We start from the raw sequence: 5,899 nt of genomic DNA, 5'->3' as shown, positions 1-5,899 counted from the left end.
TTTAAGGGGCTGGAGAGATGGCTCAGAGGTTAAGAGCACCGACTGCTCTTCCAGAGGTCCTGAGTTCAATTCCCAGCACCCACATGGTGGCTCACAACCATTTGTAATGAGGTCTGGCTCCCTCTTCTGTATACATAATAAATTAACAAATCTTAAAAAAATTTTTTTTTAAGATTTATTTATCATGTATACAGTGTTCTGCCTGCACACCAGAAGAGGGCACCAGATCTCATTATAGATAGTTGTGAGCCACCATATGGTTGTTGGGAATTGAACCCAGGACCTCTGGAAGAGCAGCCAGTGCTCTTAACCACTGAGCCATCTCTCCAGCCCTTTTCTTAAATTTTTTAAAAGTTTTTTTAAGTGTGTGTGTGTGTATACATATGTGAGTGCAAGATATTTCTTTTATTTTTTTATGTATATAGGTGTTTTGCCTACATGTATGTCTGTGTATTATGTATCATGTGTATCATGTGCATGCCTGGTGTCCATGGAGACCAGAAGAAGACATCAGATCCCCTCAAACTGGAGTTACAAATGGTTGTGAGCTGCCATATGAGCACTGGGAATCAAACCCAGGTCCTCTGGAGGACCAGTCAGTGCTCTTCATGGTTGACCACTCTCCAGCCCCAAAACATTTATTTCTTTATTTGTATGTGTTCATATGTATGTGTGTTGGCACATATGTGGAGGCCAGGGGACAGCATTCAGGAGTTGGTTTTCTCCTTTTACATGTGCGTCTCAGAGACCAAACTCTTCTTCAGGTTCAGAGGCACCTGTACTGGCCACCTCACTGGCCCTGTTAAATTGTCTTTAAGCCAGATTTTCCTCTATAATAATTTAGATCTTAGCCCGGAGGAGGAAGAGGAAGAGGAGGAGGAGGCGGCAGCAGCAGCGGCAGTGGCGGCGGCGGTGGCACACACCATTAATCCCAGGATTTGGGAGGCAGAGGCAGGCAGATCTCTCTGAGGCCAGCCTGGTCTACAGAGTGAGTCCAGGACAGGCTCTAAAAGCTGCACAGAGAAACCCTGTCTCCAAAAACCAAAATAATAATAATAATAATAATAATAATAATAATAATAATAATTTAGGACAATATTATTAGGAGGCTAATAGGTTTCCTGTCTGACCTAGCAGTAGTACCTGTACAAGTGCCCATGGGGAAGGAGTTCTGTGATCCACTAGTCAGGTCTGTCAAGGGCAAGGCAATGGGGGAGTTAAGGCCTGTGTGCTATTTGCCCAGATTCCCAAGAGGCAGGATTGGTGATTGAAAGAATTATTAGCTTTTCAAATTGGGAAGAATACAGATTCCATAGAAGATTTAGTGGGTTTCCTTCTTTGCTGCGTAATTCAATGTTGTAGCTAAGAACACTGTAAGAACACTGGGTGTATAGCTCAGTTGGCAGACCACTTGCCTAGCATGCATGATGCCCCAGGTTCTACCTCCAGCACCTCCAAAGGAAGTAGGGGATCATGTCTATATTAGTCAGGCAGAGTCAGAGAACTGCAAACAGCAGCTGCTAGAGTTCAGAAATCTCTCTCCAAAACCCAGGCCCAGCTAGCAGGACAGGTGCCAAGATTCTCAGGCAAGGCCTCTTGGCATGCAGAACCGTGGAGATGGGGGTGGGGTGGGGCAGGGCTTGGAAATGCCCTGGCAGGAGGAATGCTGGGCTTGTTTTCTTGCCAGAGGCGGGCACAGGATGTACCCAACTCAGCAAGCTCCCCACTCCAGTGCAAACGGACAAAGACTCTGTGCGGCCCGAAGCTTCCATGACTGACTGGCGGTGTGTGTGTGTGTGTGTGTGTGTGTGTGTGTGTCTTTCTAAGAAGGTGGAAGCAGAGACTGAGCCTGGAGAAGAATGGGTTGCACCTGGGGGAGAAACTTCAGCTAGATTCAGTCGGGGCTGGCTCGGCAGGGAACGGCACTTGTGCCAAGCCGAACCATCTATTTCCAACCCCCAGGACCCACGCAGGTGAAGGAGAGAGCTACTCCTGTACCCCTCTCACCTCCACACACCTGCTGTATCATCCCCTCCCATGAATAAATAGATGCCCTTTAAGGTTTTAATTGCTCAGACAAGCCTTGAACCTTAAATTCTTCTGTAGGAGCCTCTTGAGTAGCTGGGAGTCAGGTTCAGGTACGGATGTCCTAAGTGGGGACAGAGTGGGAAAAGGAAGGTGTCCTAAATACTTGGACTGGAGATGAGCCTTGCTTGGTAGAATGCTAACTTAGCATTCAAGAGGCCCTGGGTTCAATCCCTAGAGACCCTTAAAATTGGGTATAGTGGACGGGTGGTGGTGAACATCTTTAATCTCAGCACTTGGGAGGCAGAGGCAGGCAGATTTCTGAGTTTGAGGCGAGCCTGGTCTACAGAGGTAGTTCCAGGACAGCCAGGGATACACAAAGAAACCCTATCTCAAAAAAAAAAAAAAAAAAAAAAAAATGGGTATAGTAGCACATTCCTGTAATTTTAGCATTAGGAAGTGGAGGAATGAGGTTCAAACGTCCGAGATCAGGAAGCTGGAGAGATGGTTCAGTAGTTAAGAGTGCTTAGTACTCACGCAGAGGACTCAGGTTTGGATTACAGACAGGAGCCACCATTGTTAGAAATGGGTCTGGGAGCCAGGTGGTGGTGGCACACACCTTTAATCCCAGCACTTGGGAGGCAGAGCCAGGCGGTTCTCTGTGAGTTCGAGGCCAGCCTGGACTACAAAGTGAGATCCAGGACAGGCACCAAAGCTACACAGAGAAACCCTGTCTGGAACCCCCCCCAAAAAAAAAACCCCTCTACCACCCCCCCAAAAAAAGAAAGAAAGAAAAGAAATGGGTCTGGGATATCAGGAAAATGACCACACAATTCAAAGCAGAAAGTCTTACTTCTGAGACGGATGCGTGGCTGCTAATCTCACTGCGTTTTTATTCCTGACGCAGAGGAATCCTTTTCCGTATTCTGAGTGGTCGGTCGGAGCTCAACCTCCTGTCCTTATGGAATGGGATAACTTAAAAGCAGAGCAGTTGTTAAGCAAAGTATAAATTTTGAGAACAGTGTGAAACCTGGATCACATACTTTGATCTCTGACAAATGTTAACTGTTGGGAGGCATTTTTGCCAGATGGTGTCTCTATAAATTTCTTTGCTAGGTTATTGGCCTGTTGCTTTAAACCAAGAGCTCACAGCCCAAAGAATCTGAGCCAGTCTCTCCTAGAAGAGACAGATCCTTGATGGGAAGAGTAAACCCACAGGCAAGACTCAGAGGGGTGGAGAAAAGCAAATCCAAACTCAAGACAAATGTGATACTGTCAAGCTGCACGCACGCACGCACGCACGCACGCACGCAGACTCCCTAGCAGACAGCATGAAGACCAGAGAAGATAAAAATTCTCCATATCGGGGGCTGGAGAGATGGCTCAGAGGTTAAGAACACTGGCTGTGTTTCCAGAAGTCCTGAGTTCAATTCCCAGCAACCACATGGTGGCTCACAACCATCAGTAATGAGATCTGGTGCCCTCTTCTGACCTGCAGGCATACATGCAGACAGAACACTGTATACATAATAAATATTTCTTTAAAAAAAAATTCTCCATATCCCTTGCAGTCTGACTGAGACATAGTCAACTTCCCAATGCCCTCAAGACATTCACCCTGTAACTGGACCATATATTATACTAGCACCCACCCCTGGGGAAAAATGTCATCAAATTAGACCTTCCCCCGCCCACTCACCAGAGTGTGTCCCCATCTCTCCTCCCCCAACAGAAGTGCACACTCTAGTAAAAGAGCTTTTTCCACCTGAGTCCTCCCTCATCGATCATCCATCCAACTGGCTCACTCTTGCGTCCACTGCTGCTGATGCTAAAACCTCTAACAATGTAGACACAGAATTGCCTTTGTCTCATTTAACCCTTTAATAGAAATGACAGGCTGGGCAGTAGTGGCACACGTCTTTAATCCCAGCACTCGGAAGGCAGAGGCAGGTGGATCTTCATGAGTTCAAGATCCAGCCTGGTCTACAGAGCGCGTTCCAGGATAGCCACAGCGCCCAGCTGGGACTTGATCTTTGTAGCAGCCTGGAGTTGAAGGCAAGACACCACATGGCTTAATCCCCTCCTCAGTTTGGCTCTGGGGACTGGGAAGGTGTAGCAAGCTTTCTTGTTGGACTATCTTTGGATTGCAAGCCTGCAAATAATGACCCAGAGACTTATTACTAATTATGAAAGCTTGGCCTTAGCTTAGGCTTTTTCCCAACTTGCTCTTATAATTTCACCTGTTTCTATTAATCTACATTCCCCTATGGCTTGGTTACTCCCTCACCCCACCCCCGGCCCCGAGACAGGGTTTCTCTAAATAACTGGCTGTCCTGGAACTCGCTTTGTAGTCCAGGCTGGCTTCGAACTCACAGAGATCCTCCTGCCTGTGCCTCCCGAGTGCTGGGATTAAAGACGTGCGTCACCACCAGCAGCTCGGTCATCTCTTCGTGTGGCACATCCAACTTGCTCCAAGTCTGCTGGCGAAATCACCCGAGTTTCTCTCTCTCTCTCTGCCCAGAAGTCCCGCCTACTCTCTCCTGCCTAACTATTGGCCATTTAGCTCGTTGTTAAACCAATCAGAAGGCGCCTTAGGCCGAGACGCAGTGTAAACAAATATTCTGCAACCGGAAGGTGAAGCTGGGTCTTCCCCGGTGCCTGCTGGAGGGCGGTGGCCGTGGCGTCGTCAGTTGGAGTTGAAGGAAACAACACACAACAGGTGGCCAGGCCTGAGGGATGCTGAGGCGGCCAGGCTGCCGCACAGCATCTGTCCACTGCTGAAGAAAGAGGAGGGATAGGAACCCCCTGCCAAGCCGAACAATTGGTGACAGCTCACCCAACAGACCCTCCCAAGAAAGAGGCCAGCAGAGGGCCTGGGAATTCCCAGCAAGCAGAGCACGAATGGAAAGCGGCCGGCCACTGCGCTGTGGCCTCCAGGACTCACATCCCAGCAAAGGATGGCAGCGGGGCCACCGGAGGCCCAGCCACGTGGAAGCGAGACAAACCAGCTCTCTTTAGACAATGACAACACTAACAGCCGTGGGGGCCACCAGTGGGGAGCTGTCAAGTGATCGGGGTGCTCTGATTGCCAGCTTTGTTGAGCTTTAGTGGACAAAAGGATTGTGTGTATTCAAAGGGCACAACAGAGCCGGGTGTAGTCAAACACGCCTCTAATCCCAGCACTTGAGAGACACAGGCAGGATTGCCATGAGTTTGAGGCTAGCCCCAGCTACATACTGAGTTCCAGGTCAGCCTGAGTTCCAGAGTGAGATTCTGTCCCAAACAAACAATAAAATAAAATCAGAAAATCAGTAATCTGGACATGGCGGTGCACGCTTTTAATACCAGCACTCGGGAGGCAGAGGCAGGCAGATCTCTGTGAGTTCGAGGCCAGCCTGAGAAACCCTGTCCTGAAAAACAAAACAAAATCTTTTGCATCCTGGTCATTAGAAAAAGAAGTGTTGAGGGTGGAGAGTTGATAACGAGCCAGCAGGTGGCAGTGTTTACCCAGCGAGGGGCAGTGTGCAGGATCCCTCTCTCTTTCCTGACCACAGCCTTCCTTGCAAAATCCCAGCCTGCCAATCCCTGCCCCTAGCCCTGGGCCTCACACTGGTCTGCCTGGTGGAACAAAGTGCCAAGCAAGATGTGGCCCAGGTGCTGTGGTTATGGGCTGGATTTTAAGATCTAACAAGATTCTCCTCCCATGAGTAGTGGGGCCCCAGAGTCCTGCCGCTGCCCCCAGGCTGTGGAGAGGTTGGCTTTCCTGTCTCCCCGCCTGGACCCTGACTGACCTCCCAGCATCTGCCTGTTCCTCAATGCCTTCCCCTGCTCCCAGCTCTTCCTAAGTCAGTCACTTTCTCTCTTTAGGCAAGAC

General features: G+C 49.1%; 1 long non-coding RNA gene across 1 annotated transcript; it reads right to left on the bottom strand.

Moving 5' to 3' along the window:
- Positions 1-3,882: 3,882 nt before the first annotated feature.
- LOC119087683 lies at positions 3,883-4,518 on the bottom strand. Its single transcript, XR_005091195.1, has 2 exons — positions 4,399-4,518; positions 3,883-4,177 (listed from the first exon to the last, which is right to left on the bottom strand). It is a non-coding gene; the product is annotated as an uncharacterized LOC119087683 (long non-coding RNA).
- Positions 4,519-5,899: the final 1,381 nt, after the last annotated feature.

The sequence above is a fragment of the Peromyscus leucopus genome, chromosome 1, assembly GCF_004664715.2.
Source record: "Peromyscus leucopus breed LL Stock chromosome 1, UCI_PerLeu_2.1, whole genome shotgun sequence".
Lineage (NCBI taxonomy): Eukaryota > Metazoa > Chordata > Mammalia > Rodentia > Cricetidae > Peromyscus > Peromyscus leucopus.
Note: the sequence above shows the minus strand (reverse complement) of the source record. Positions and strands in the feature narration are given on the sequence as shown.